Source organism: Garra rufa, chromosome 12 (assembly GCF_049309525.1).
Source record: "Garra rufa chromosome 12, GarRuf1.0, whole genome shotgun sequence".
NCBI classification, from domain to species: domain Eukaryota; kingdom Metazoa; phylum Chordata; class Actinopteri; order Cypriniformes; family Cyprinidae; genus Garra; species Garra rufa.
The window spans coordinates 4004202-4018587 of record NC_133372.1 but is presented as its reverse complement, the minus strand read 5'-3'; the positions used below and the strand labels follow the sequence as shown (position 1 = coordinate 4018587).

The window sequence follows — 14386 nt, the reverse complement described above, 5'->3', positions numbered from 1 at the left end:
CAGTCAAATAATGGCAGTGGATGGGCACCAGACCTTTAAAAGTAAACAAAAACATGCACGAACAAATCCAAATTACACCCTGTGGCTCGTGACGATACACTGATGTCCTAAGACACGAAACGTTCGTTTTTTGCGAAAAACAGAACAGTATTGATATCATTTTTTACCTTTGATACACAGCCACGTCAATCTGTCCTGAGCACAAGCTTTTCGTCCAACTCGTTACATGTGAACGCGCTCTGGCGTAGTATACGCAAACACCGTAAGGCGAAATCGGTGAAAAGTCCCAAATGAGTTTGCTCAAGCAAGCGTAATCTTTTAGCTTTAAATCAGGATACGCACAAGTAATTAACATTTTGAATAGCCGCTATACCCACAATCTCTGTGCACCGTGTAAACAATGAGTGTCGTTTACACGCGACAGATCGCTTCCGGTGTTTGCGTATTCTACGACAGAGCGCGTTCACATGTAACGAGCCGGATGCTATACTCGTGCTCAGGACAGATGGACGTGGCTGGCTATCTTCACGAGCTGCAGGGTGTAATTTAGATTTGTCTGTGCATGTTTTTGTTTACTTTTAAAGGTTTGGTGCCCATTCACTGGCATTATTTGACTGGCAGACTGCACTGGTTTGAGTTAAAAATCTTTGTTTGTGTTCTGCTGAGAAAACAAAGTCACCTACATTTTGGATGCCCTGGGGGTAAGCAGATAAACATCACATTTTCATTTTTGGGTGAACTATCCCTTTAATGTTTGCACGCTAAGAGACAGTTTTCCATCATCCATGCAGAGTAAAACTTTTTGCACAAATTCAAAAGTTTTGGCAAGTCCTTAAGAATGTTTTAAGTGAAGAGCATACATGAATCCAAACAAGACAAGAAAGGCCTCTGGATGTTGGCTATGGGTGGTGACCACTTCATTCTCCAGGACAACTGAGACCCTCACTGGATCGTAATGGATTGGAGCAGCAGCATTTTCATGGACAACTGTAACTGGGGGACACTGGAGCATCCTCAGGATTATAAATCTAAAAAATATAATTCAGAGATGTGTTATATTCACGTTAGTACATTATCAATATGACATGATTCATCAACTAATGGTGACTACAAATATGTTAGTAAGTAAAGGTTGCCCCACAGCCTTCATCTTTGCAATAGAACATGCATAATTGTAAAAACAATGAATGAAGACTTACCAGGGTGGTCCTAAAAATGTCCTAAGTCTTAAGCAGCAAAACGGAAGACCTAGTCCATCATCAATTTACATCATGCAGTTCCTGTAAAGATGAAAAATAAGAAGAGGAAAAAAAACAACATCTAAATATCTGAAATAAAGAAAATCTAATTATATTTTAAAGAACACTGTAACATATGACACTAACCATACCTGCTCATTATGAACTTTCAAAACATTAGCTAGGGTATCTGCTGTCTTGCCCATCTTGGATGCTTTTTGCCTTAAAATGGACATCAAACGGGAAACACATTGGTACTCTGCAAACAGCTAAATCAGACAAAAGACAATTTTATAAAACAAACACACATCAGAAAATATATAATAATCACTGGTGGCTAAACAGAGCATCTTCAGAAACGGATTGTTCTAGTGTACACAGACTACATTTAAATGAAATGTTTGTCTGACTTTGACATGTGCCAGTATCTACTACATGGTTTCTATGCAAGTGAGTTTTGAGTGAACTGTGTGTTGGAAATGTGCAGGGACAATCAGGATAGACACATGGCAGTGGACTTACTTTAGAGCAGATGCTGTGCTTTACTCTGTAGTGTCTGAGGAGTTGGACTCTGGAATGATAGATGTTTATACACAATTTGCACTTCAAGGCCATTATCTTACTTGAAACCTATAATAGAAAAAAAAAAAAAAAAAACGTGAGTGAAAATAGTATTAGTATGCATTATATAAAAGTTTTTGTTTCATGCTGTATATAAAATATATATACACTGACAAAAGATTATATTTTATTTGATTCAAATAGTTAGTATTAGCATGCAGTATAACAAAAATAGTTATGCTGTAAATAACAAAATATTATACACAGACAATATATTCTATGTAAATTAGACACTAATAAGTCTACCTTAAAAAGTGGCCCAGCACCGTCACTTTACATCAAATATAAAATAAGCTTACATTTAATTTCTTCAGAGAATCTCACTGACACTGAAATAAAATTATCTTATTGGCCAGCAAGCTTCTGTGCAGGTTGAGATTTCAGGATTCAAACACTTCCTCTAGCCAAATTTATATAAAAAATAAAGTTTGCTGATTTCAAAACACTGCAGAACATTTATGCCTTTAACGTTTTCTATCGGAAACATAAATATTAACACGTATTAACAAATGCATGATATTTAACGTTAAAATCCTAAAGTGGCCCTAAATGTGTTTTCTTCCATGCAAGCTGCACAAACGAAGTATTTCAAAATAAAAATCCATTTTGTGGATAACGCAGTTTTAAAAATAAGTTCGGCATAAATTATTTAATTTCAATTTTACCTGAATTTACAAACATTGTGCTGGTCAGTAACAGCTCCCAACACTGAACTAACGTTAAAAGTTTATCTTATTAACCAACAAGGCAAGCTACAGCGCGGGCTGAGGAGGAGCTTCCTCGCGCCAAGATTTAAACAGGGCTAAACGCGTAGTCTGTAATGCAACACATCTAAACGCATTCTGACTAACTGTAAATTACTTTTAAATCTTACTGTGAATATATGGATTAAAACACTTACTTAAGATTCATAGGATTTGTATATTTGGATATTTTACTTACTGTAGTGTGAAGCGAGGCCGATCCGCCATCTTGGAAAGAACGAACGATGCATGAGCGCGGGCAAGACAATTTACGTGAACCTGGATGACGTCATACGCAAAATCACAAGGCTGAAAGATTTTGAGTTAATAAAACTTTAAAGAGACATTTTGTCTAAATTAAACCAGCAAAATGTTTCAGCTTACTTGAAAAGTTTAATTTTTACAAACTCATAAATAAGAAAAAAGTTCTAAATACTCATAAAGGTTAATTAATATAAACTAATTGTAATTATTTAAGTTAATACAACTCAGTTCAATTAATTAGTTACAGCATTAGGGTTTACAGTGAACCATCAATGCCAATAAAGAACCTTGATTTATAAGAATGTCCGAGGAAAAAAGTCAGAATTGTAAATAAAAAGTTGCAATTACCATTTTATTTTTTCATTCAGTGGCAGAAACAAGCTTTCGTTACATATCAGTTATGGACATTTTATCTCACAATTCTTACTTTTTTCTCAGAATTGTAGGATATAAACTCGCAATTGCGAGTTATGAAGTCCAGTTCTGAGGAGAACTGACTGATATGTTTCGTTTATCTCAGAGTTCTGACTTTATAAATCACCATTGTGAGTTTATATCATGCTATTCTGACTTTATTTCTCAATATATATATATATATATATATATATATATATATTTTATAACTTGCAATTGTGAATTTATATCTCACAATTCTGAAAAAAAAAAAAAAATCTGAAATTGCGAGTTTGTATCACGCAATTCTTGGAAAAAAGTCAGAATTGTGAGATGATAATTTTTTCCATACTAATCAGTATCAGTATTGGTTGTGACAGCAAGATGCAGCTTTAGAGATTAATCAGGTATTGAAATGAACTTCTTCACTCACCAGCCAATTTGGCTACTAAATTTTTAAGTTACCAGCCATTCATAACTTCTACTAGCCAAAAAAAAAAAACAAACAGAAATAAACCAACGGCTTGAGGCTGTCTACCCCAGATGTGACAAAGCGACCGTTGCAAATCATTTGGTATCAGTACTAGGAGTGTGTGATATTGACAAAAAAATAATATCTCAATATTTTCTGGGATTTTATCGATAGCGCTATTGATAAAGATAATTAGACAACATTATGCGTAATGTGTTATTGTGCGTGGACAACTGAACCCTGAATTTTTTGATATTTTTCATATTCTGTGTGGCCAGTTCACTGCACTGATAGAAATTAATCTTTTCCTATAAGTTTAAATTGATTACTTTTATAAAGCCATTATTTTTTTAAAGTGTGCATCATTTATTCAGTCAGTTATAATAATAATACATTTAGGCTGTTACCAAACAAATGAAATCAGTATTAACAAAATTCATCTTTGCAGAAGTTGCATCTAAGGTGCCATTTAGATGTATTTACACACTGTTTAATGAAGCCCAGAGAGACATAAAATGCTTTAACCTGCAGTTACAAATGCAGAAATATTGTGTTTTGATATTTTACACACAAAATGTTGAATACTGATATTTGAAATTATTCTATCTATGTTTGTGTGAATCATTTGTGATGCAGCTTCACCCACAGCAGAAGTGAGTAGAAGGGTTTTTTTATGCATCTTTGCAAATGGCCTTTCTTAATAATGTGCTTGTTGGCAAGTTTCGCCGATAAATGAGGCTAAATGCGTCTAAAGTAAACATTACAGCTCGTAATCCCTCAGGAGAGAGGGGCGGAGCGAGCAGAGCTCATTTGCATTTAAAGGGCCAATGCGATAAAATGAGCTGATATTTTGCAGAGCTGATTTTGACAAGGTAAAAGGGTGTTCCCTTTCGATACTTTCACTCGTACTGCGTCGTAAGACGCTTATGGGAAAAGCTCCTTTTCTCCTGAGACTGAAGCATTTCAATAACGCAGTGTAACTGCACGGCCATTGGTTCGTGCAGTGTTAAAGAAACGAACCAATGGCTCGGCAGCGGAGATGCACACACCTATGGCGATGATTCGCGCCCGATCGCGCCAAAAGGGGCGGAGCATCTGGCTATATAAGCGAGCATTTCGCCATAGGGAACTCAGATCCTTCTTCTTCAGCGACGACTTCTGATCTTCGCAGAGACTGACTACGCAGACTTCGCTCAAGCAAGCCTCTTCTTCGCCGTTGACGAGCCTCGCAGCGGATCCTCACTGCTCGGCGGATTGACGCTCCGGAGCTGATTCCCTGCTGCTATCCGGCGAACACCTAAAAGAGCAAATTAAAGAGCAATTTCTACGGCGTTGTTGCAAATGCCGAGGCGTTTTTGTCGCTCGTGCAGAGCCCCTCTGCACGCCGCTGACACTCACGCCGAGTGCGTCTCGTGCCTGGGTCACGCCCACGCTGAGGCTGCGCTCAGTGAGACGGAATGTTCCCATTGCGGGAATATGAGTCTCACTTCCCTCCGCTCGCGGCTAGCTTTCTTTCAGAGAGCGACGCCGCTCCTCGCGCCCTCCCGCTTACTTCCTCGCAAGAGCCTGCCAGGAAGAAGCAGCGGGGCAGGAGAGCTAAGAGCGCGGTGACAGGCGAGCTCACGCCGGCTCAGACCCCGCGTGCCTCGCCTTCACCACATGGAGAGGAATCGCCAGTTCTCTTCCTACATCCTGACCAGCGTCCCTCTGCGGCTGCGAGCGATCTGGTCTCCTTCGGAGGAAGTGAATGCGAGGATGACAGCATGTCATTGGCCGCATCTGACGCAGAGGAGTTGTCGGGCTCTTCTCATGACCCCGCCCCCTTGCCGTCTGCGCAATCCAGCGCCGCCAGCGCCGGTATGGACGCCGAACTTTTCCGTGTCCTATCTAAAGCTGTCGAGGAGCTGGATCTTCAATGGTCTCCTCCCGAGGAGCCCTCTAGGAGCCGGTTGGACGAATGGTTTCTGCCGGGGCGCCGCCAGGCCCCTCGTCAGCGAGCTTCACCATTCTTCCCCGAAGTCCATGACGAAATCTCTAAGTCCTGGCGTGCTCCATATTCAGCCCGCCTCCATACTTCCTCTTCTGCTGCCCTCACTACGGTCGACGGCGCCGAGGAAAAGGGCTACGAGAAGCTGCCCCCGCTGGACGAGTCAGTTGCTGCGCACCTTTGCCCGCCCACCGCTATCGGTTGGAAGGCGAGGGCGTCACACCCGTCTAAGCCTTGCAGGACGACCTCTACCCTCGCTGGACGAGCGTATTCGTCTGCTGGACAGGCAGCTTCAGCGCTTCACTCTATGGCGGTACTCCAGGTGTACCAAGCAAAGCTCCTCCGCGGTCTGGACGAGTTGAGCCTGGACGATTCCCCGCTCAGAGAGATACGTAGCGCTACGGATTTGGCGTTACGCGCCACGAAGATGACGGCTCAGGCAATCGGGCGATCGATGGCCAGTTTAGTGGTGCTGGAGCGCCACTTGTGGCTTAACTTGACGGAGATCAAGGACGCGGATAAGGTCGCCTTCCTTGACTCCCCCATCTCGCCGACCGGCCTGTTCGGCCCAGCTGTTGAGGGTTTCGCGGAGCGCTTCACCGCGGCGCAGAAATCGTCCCAAGCCATGCGACATTTTCTGCCTAAACGCTCGAGCTCTGCAACGGCTCCTAGTCGCCCCAAGCCGGCGCCGACTCAGCAGCCTGCAAAAGCCACGCCCCCAGCTGCGCAACCAGCGCCTCAGACGGAACTCCGTCCTCGGTCACGCCCAGCCAAGCGCTTTCCCTTCCCTAAGCGTCAAGCGTCAGTAAACAGTATAGCTGTGACTCACGGGCCCTTTGTATCAGCGCCCTTACAGCAAACCGCTGTGATAGCGGAAAAAATAAAAAACAAACATTTTCAAGAAAAGAGCAAATTTCCTCTTCAAATGCTTTCACACAACATACAGCTGTGCGAACCATTACAGCCCCTAGCGACACGATCCGCGGCGTGGCAAACCATCCCCGGAGTGTCAAAATGGGTTTTGGGTATAATAGAACGAGGCTATGTACTCCAGTTCGCTCGAAGACCTCCTCGCTTTCATGGTGTCATCACCACCTCAGTGCGCAGCAGAGACGCAGACGTCTTGCGCTTAGAGGTAAAGAATCTGTTGGCCAAGGGCGCCGTGGAAACGGTCCCCCCAGCACAGAGCGAGTCAGGTTTTTACAGCCGTTACTTCCTCGTTCCAAAGAAGGATGGCGGTTTACGTCCCATCCTCGATCTCAGACAGCTGAATCGCGCCCTCATGCGACGGCCGTTCAGAATGCTTACACTAAAACAGATCCTCTCGCAGATACGCAAAGGGGACTGGTTTTGTTCACTGGATCTGAAGGATGCATACTTCCACATTCAGATCGCCCCCCATCACAGGCCATTCTTGAGATTCGCCTTCGAGGGAGTGGCATATCAATATACAGTCCTTCCGTTCGGACTGTCGTTAGCCCCTCGCACGTTTACAAAGTGCATGGACGCAGCGCTTTCTCCTCTGAGACAGATGGGAATTCGCGTTCTGAACTATCTAGACGACTGGCTCATCCTAGCCCAGTCAGAAAACGAGCTAACGCACCACAGATCCTTAATCCTCAGCCACTTAGAGTGCCTAGGACTAAAGGTCAATTTTGCCAAGAGCGCACTGTCTCCCAGCCAACGCATTGCGTTCCTGGGAGCAGTTTTCGACTCACGTCAGATGAAGGCAGCAGTTGCGCCGCAGAGAGCCCAAGCCATTCGCAGGCTCGCGGCTTCCTTCAAAATAGGAGCCCTTCGCCCACTCAGACGCCAGCGCATCAAGGTAGATCGGGCCTGTATAACAGCCCTGGCTCCTTGGAAATGCGCTCAATGGATGGAACAGGGCGTTCCCCTGGATTTGGTGGTCAGAAGGAAGGTGGTCTCGACAGACGCCTCCAACTTAGGTTGGGGGGCGCTGTGGGATGGCCAACCTGCTTTCGGCACATGGTCGAAAGCGGAGAGTCGCCTTCACATCAACTGCTTGGAAATGCTAGCAGTGTGTTTAGGCCTTCACACCCTTCTACCTGCATTGAGAGGTCACCATGTCTTAGTCCGTTCGGACAGTATGACAGTGGTGTCCTTCATAAATCACCAAGGGGGCCTCTCGTCGAGACGTCAATTTACGATGGTAGAACGTCTCCTGAAATGGGCTCAGTTGCACTTCCGCTCTCTGAGAGCGACGCATGTGCCAGGCAAACTGAACCAAGGAGCAGACATGTTGTCTCGGAGCAACGTCTCCTCAGACGAATGGACGCTTCACCCTCACACGGTTCAGCAAATATGGGCTGTCTTTGGCAGGGCGCAATTAGACCTCTTCGCCTCAAAAGACAATCATCACTGCCCAATTTATTTTTCGAAGGAACAGGACGCATTGACCCAAGAATGGCCCAATCTCCTGTTATACGCGTTCCCTCCTGTCGCTCTGCTGCCACAAGTCATCAGACGAGTGCGGGAACAGAAACTCAAAGTCCTGTTAGTGGCTCCATTCTGGCAGAACCAGCATTGGTTCCCAGATCTTCCCAGGCTGCTCTCGAGAGCACCATGGGCCGTGCCACTGAGACGAGATCTCTTAACACAGGCGAACAGAACGATATGGCACCCCCAACCGGAATTGTGGGCGCTGCACGTTTGGGCTCTAGACGGGAGCCTTTAAGTCTCCCTGAGTCGGTTTTGAGTACTATTTCACAAGCTAGAGCACCCTCTACGAGGCGGCTCTACGATCTCAAATGGTCTGTCTTTTCCGCCTGGTGTTCCACCCGCGGTGCGGACCCAATTTCATGTGACATATCCATGATATTGTCCTTCTTGCAAGAGCTGTTAGATAAAGGGAGATCCCCTTCTACGCTCAAGGTCTATGTCGCAGCTATAGCGGTACTCCACGACCTTGTAAACGGTCAATCTGTGGGAAGAAACGACTTGGTCGTTCGTTTTTTAAAGGGGTCAAGGCGGATTAATCCCCCTCGCCCCATCACGGTCCCGTCTTGGGACTTACCCACAGTGTTGAGGGCCCTGAAAGGCCCTCCCTTCGAACCGCTTCAGTCTATAGACCTTCGCCCTCTGACGTTGAAGACTGCCTTGCTATTGGCTTTAGCATCAGTCAAACGCATGGGTGATCTACAGGCGCTCTCTGTGAGCCCTGTGTGCTTGGAATTCGGGCCGAATGACTCTAAGGTCATCCTGAAGCCAAGACGTGGGTATGTTCCCAAAAGTCTCTCTACGCCCTTTAGAGACCAAATTATTTCCCTTTTAGCTCTTCCTCCTACGGAGCAAGACCAGGGATTTAACCCTCTCTGCCCTGTCAGGGCTTTGAGATGTTACATAGAGCGTTCTGCGCCTTCTAGGCAGTCAGAACAGCTGTTTGTATGTTTTGGTGGCCGCACCAAGGGTTGTTCGGTCACTAAACAGAGATTATCCAAGTGGATTGTGGAAGCCATTACGCTGGCTTACTCCTCCTTGGGCCTACAATGCCCCATGGGAGTAAGGGCCCATTCGACTAGAGGCGTCGCCTCGTCTTGGGCGTGGTCTAGTGGGGTTTCCATTGCAGAAATTTGTGCGGCGGCAGGCTGGGCCTCACCGTCCACATTTGCCAGATTCTATAACTTGGACGTCCCAGTCTTACAGACTCGGGTCCTTTCCACATAGTGGTATGTCTGTTACCAGTATGTTATATATATAGTGCACCTTGGCCTCTTTGAGCTCCAAGTTGCACTTATTCCTTGGAACGGATGTTTATCAGGTTGTCTGATCGAACAAATTGGCCCCTACTGGCCCTTTAGTGCTAGGGTCATGTCAGTCGTTCCTCTACCTTAGCACGGCGGGATTGTACTGGTTCCCCATAAGCGTCTTACGACGCAGTACGAGTGAAAGTATCGAAAGGGAACGTACTCGGTTACTTTCGTAACCTCGGTTCCCTGAGATACGGGAACGAGTACTGCGTTGCTGGCCGTGCTAGGTAGCTGCACGACTCAGTCGTCGCTTCAGTCGAAGTACCTGAGTTCCCTATGGCGAAATGCTCGCTTATATAGCCAGATGCTCCGCCCCTTTTGGCGCGATCGGGCGCGAATCATCGCCATAGGTGTGTGCATCTCCGCTGCCGAGCCATTGGTTCGTTTCTTTAACACTGCACGAACCAATGGCCGTGCAGTTACACTGCGTTATTGAAATGCTTCAGTCTCAGGAGAAAAGGAGCTTTTCCCATAAGCGTCTTACGACGCAGTACTCGTTCCCGTATCTCAGGGAACCGAGGTTACGAAAGTAACCGAGTACGTTTTTTTACACTGCTATTGAGAATTTTTAACCAAAGTATATTAGAGACTTTTCATTAAGACCCTAAAGAATCATATGAACTTGTGGAAAATGGGCATCTGATCACCCCTTTAAAGAAAAAAAACTGCACTCTTTGTGTGATATTCTAGCTATGTGAAATTATATAAATATATACATTTTCTGCCCCATATCTTGAATTAAGTGATCATTGTTAATGCATATTAATGATGACTGATTCATGCAGTGAAAGAACGCACTCTAAATGCGCACACGCACTAAATTGGTCTAACCAGACTTCATCACATAGTCATGAATGCGTGCATTTCTGTAGGAGTGTTTAGTTTGTTTTTTGCAATATACTCCATAATGTCATGATGTCTCACGAGTTTAGTGTTTGCGCTAAACCTGTGCAGATTTGGCTTGCATGAACTTCCCCAATAAATGAATGAGTGAACATACACAAAATCTAACTATCCAAATTGGTTAGTGATTTGACAGCATAACAGCTGATTTTTACTCGCATTTGGAGGGTTAGCGGGTGTTCATTTCAAACCCTGAAGATAATAGATCAAAAATAAACAAAATTGCCATTGTGTCAGATAAAGTAAAACAACTCAAAGAAAATCTAATTAGGTAAAGAATCTTTTGCATAAACGTTTTCAGCATATTATGCAAATGAGGTGTTGTTTACAATGTATCAGTATAACTCTGATGCACCACCCAATCAATGTTCATTCTCCGTTGATCCCCTCAAATGAGCAGAGAATGCATTAAAATGTCATTTCCTGTTTTTGTTTGAAGCCACCTTCCTGCAGCACACATGCATTGTGTTTCAGTGGTCCTGTCATAGCCAGTGTACTGCGGGAATGACAGAGGACGATGCTGGGAGAGCATTAATTGGGAGGTTGTCAGAGAGAGAGTCTCCTTCACATGCCATCAGCGGCTCATCAGCCTGGGGAGGGGGATCTGTCTGCGAGCTGTCAGCCGGCGAGATTTCGCTTTTTATTAAAGATTGTTGTGCCATATCTCAAGGTCTCATCGACAGCCGAGGGAAGAAATGAAAGGGATTGTGCTCTAATATAGAAGGTGTCAGGGATTTCTCTCTGTCTGTACAAAAAGGTTGCGCGTTTATGGATGTATATTAATCTTCCGCACCGGCTGGAGGAGCTGTGGAAAAATGCACTGCTGAGCATTGCTGAAATAAACCAACGGCACCCATTGGTGTCTTCAGACCTTGCCGTTTTCACTTTATTGATAATTTGGTGACGTGAGCCAATGTATATCCGTCAATCAAACTTGATTTATAAAGCACCTTTCAGACAAATCCAATGCAGTTGAAAGAGTTTTACACGTGTAAATAAGCAATTGAAAATACAAAATCAAAATAACACAAAAAGCTAAATTGGAAAGAATGATCTCTAATGAAATGTTGCTCAATCAAAACAGAATATAAGTAATTCTGACTTTATAACTCACAATTGTGAATTTATATCTCATAATTCTTAAATCAAAACAAAAATAAATTATAATTATGATAATACATAAAATAAAACAAATACTAGATTCATAAAATAAAACTAAATATGAGTATGAAAGCTTCTTTTTTGCCAGGGGAATAAAAAATAAATTTATATCATGCAATTCTAATTTTATTTCTCAGAATTTCAAGTTTATATCTCAGAATTCTGACTTTATAACTCATAATTGCGAGTTTATATCATGCAATTCTGACTTTATTTCTCAAAATTGTGAGTTTATATAACTCATAATTCTGGGGAAAAAAGTCTCAGTTGTGAGATATAAATGCACAGTTAAAAAAAAAACTGAAGAATTGTTAAATAGGTCACAATAACCTATTTTTATTTTTTAATTCATAGCAGACACAAAAACTAATGTAAATTGTAAAATGTAAACTCACAATTGCATTAAAAATGTCAAAATTCTGAGTTTATATTTTGCAATTCTGTGTTATCTTGTAGTTCTGAAATTTAATATATTGCGAAAAAAAATCTAAATTTGGCTTCGATATTTGAGGGATTTAATTTAAGTTAAAACATATTCAAAATAATCTTTTGTCAAATGCATAAATTCATATATGGTTTGAAATTAGATTAAAATGTGTTCATTTGGAAGTGTTTTGTCTGAATGGTCAGGTCAAATTTCAAGTTTGTAAAATAACAACCATATGTGACCCTGTCCCACAAAACCAGTCCTAAGTAGCATGGGTATATTTGTAGCAATAAGTTGTACATTTCCTACTGTAAATATATCAAAACTTAATTTTTGAACAACTTTAAAAGTGATTTTCTCAATATTTAGATTTTTTTGCGCCCTTAGATTCCACATTTTCAAATAGTTGTATCTCGGCCAAATATTGATGCTTGTGATTGGTTTTGTGGTCCAGGGTCGCATATGGTTCATATGGTTTGAAATCAGATTAAAGTTTGTTTATTTGGAAATGTTTTGTCTGAATAGTCATGACAAATTTAATGTTTTTCCATTTTGATATGTAAGATAACAACCAAATTGTCTTGTGAACTTCACAAACATGTGCAAATTAAGTCCATGCGATTGTAAGTCACACAAAAATACTTAATTTAAGAGAGGACTGTAGGCTTTCTGTTCCAGGCAAACATCTGAGTAGATGTGACAGGGCACTTATTCGCTTGTTGAGTTTTATTATGCAATATTTAAAACGGTTATGGCATCCACTGTAGGCGTCAAGAGAAACGGGCAAAAATGGGCCACAGACATGTCTCTTTTCTGAAGATAATGGTACTCTGGTCTTTGACAGGGCAGACGCGTTTCGAGACGCTGAGTCAGTTTGACGTCATCACTGCAGTTTTCAAAGAGCAGCTTTGAAGTTTGTGTCGAGCTTTCACCGCTCTATCAAAGGATACGCCAAAGAACAGGTATCAGATGCAACTTTTGTTGTAGATGTGGTAAAATATCGACCTGTGGAAAGTCTTTTGACTTGCTGACTTATCTGCAAAAGGCTTTATTTAAAGAATAATTCTTCCGAAAATGAAAACTTTCTGATTATTTCCTCACCCCCAGGCCATGCAAGATGTATATGACTTTTTTTTTTTTTTATCAGTGGAAGTGAAATGAAAGTTTTTGAGAAACATTCAAGATTTTAATGGTCCAAAACCATATTTGTGACCCTGGACCACAAAACCAGTCATAAGGTTAAATTTGACAAAACTGAGATTTATACATCATATGAAAGCTCAATAAATAAGCTTTCTATGATGTATGGTTTGTTAGGATAGGACAATATTTGGCTGAGATACATCTATTTGAAATCAGAAATCTGAGGATGCAAAAAAATCAAAAAGACTGAGAAAATCACCTTTAAAGTTGTCCAAATTAGGTTCTTAACAATGCATATTACAAATCAAAAATTACATTTTGATATGTTTACAGTAGGAATTTTACAAAAAATCTTCATGGAACATGAACTTTACTTAATTTCTTAATGATTTTTGGCATAAAAGAAAAATCAAAAATTTTGACCCATGCAATGTATTTTTGGCTATTGCTACAAATATACCCCAGCGACTTAAGACTGGTTTTGTGGTCCAGGGTCACATTTAGGCAGCAGTGAGGGTCATCTCTAGCAAAATGATCAGTCATTTTAATAAAAAATTAGCATTAGTATGTCTTTAAAGAAATATTTTATTTTTATATCATTTGATTCAACATACTGTAGTATTACACAAACTTTTAGGCTACAACAGCCATGATTACAACAGCCAAGCTGCATCTAAATTGGTTTTTAGATGTTTACAGATCAATTATTGCAGCCCAGAGGTGGCATGAATGCATTTATATTGCAATTACAATTGCATTAATAACACATGGAAATAATGGATTGTAATGGGTGTTAAAGGGATAGTAAAATCCCAAAATAGCTTGCCATTACCCTTCAAACTGCGCAAATTAAAATAGCAAATAATGGAAATACGTAATTTTCACAAAAAAAATCTTCCAAATATTGCATAAAAGTTTTTGTCTTTTGTCGAACATAAAAGAAATGTCTCAGTATGTCTGTATATATTGGGGCCCTATGAAATCTGTTTTATTTTCTCCCAAAATCCATTTTATTTTTTCAAAAAAAATTTTGGATTCTGTTTTTTTTTTTCTGTTTTAATTTTTCTAGACTCTGTTTTATTGGCTCAATTAAATTGTATTAATCAATAAAACATGTCTGATTAATTAAAACTTTTAGTTAAGTTAACAGCAATTTATTAAAAGTTTAACAATAATTAAATTTTAAAGGCCCTATAAAATACATTTTATTTTTAATTTGACCAAATTCAGTTTTTTCCATGCATTTTCTGGATTCCATTTTTAATGG

At 41.5% G+C, this 14386-nt stretch overlaps 1 long non-coding RNA gene across 1 annotated transcript; it reads right to left on the bottom strand.

Moving 5' to 3' along the window:
• Positions 1-1001: 1001 nt before the first annotated feature.
• On the bottom strand, positions 1002-1868 carry LOC141346372 (uncharacterized). Its single transcript, XR_012357202.1, has 4 exons — positions 1761-1868; positions 1391-1507; positions 1200-1280; positions 1002-1028 (listed from the first exon to the last, which is right to left on the bottom strand). It is a non-coding gene; the product is annotated as an uncharacterized lncRNA (long non-coding RNA).
• Positions 1869-14386: the final 12518 nt, after the last annotated feature.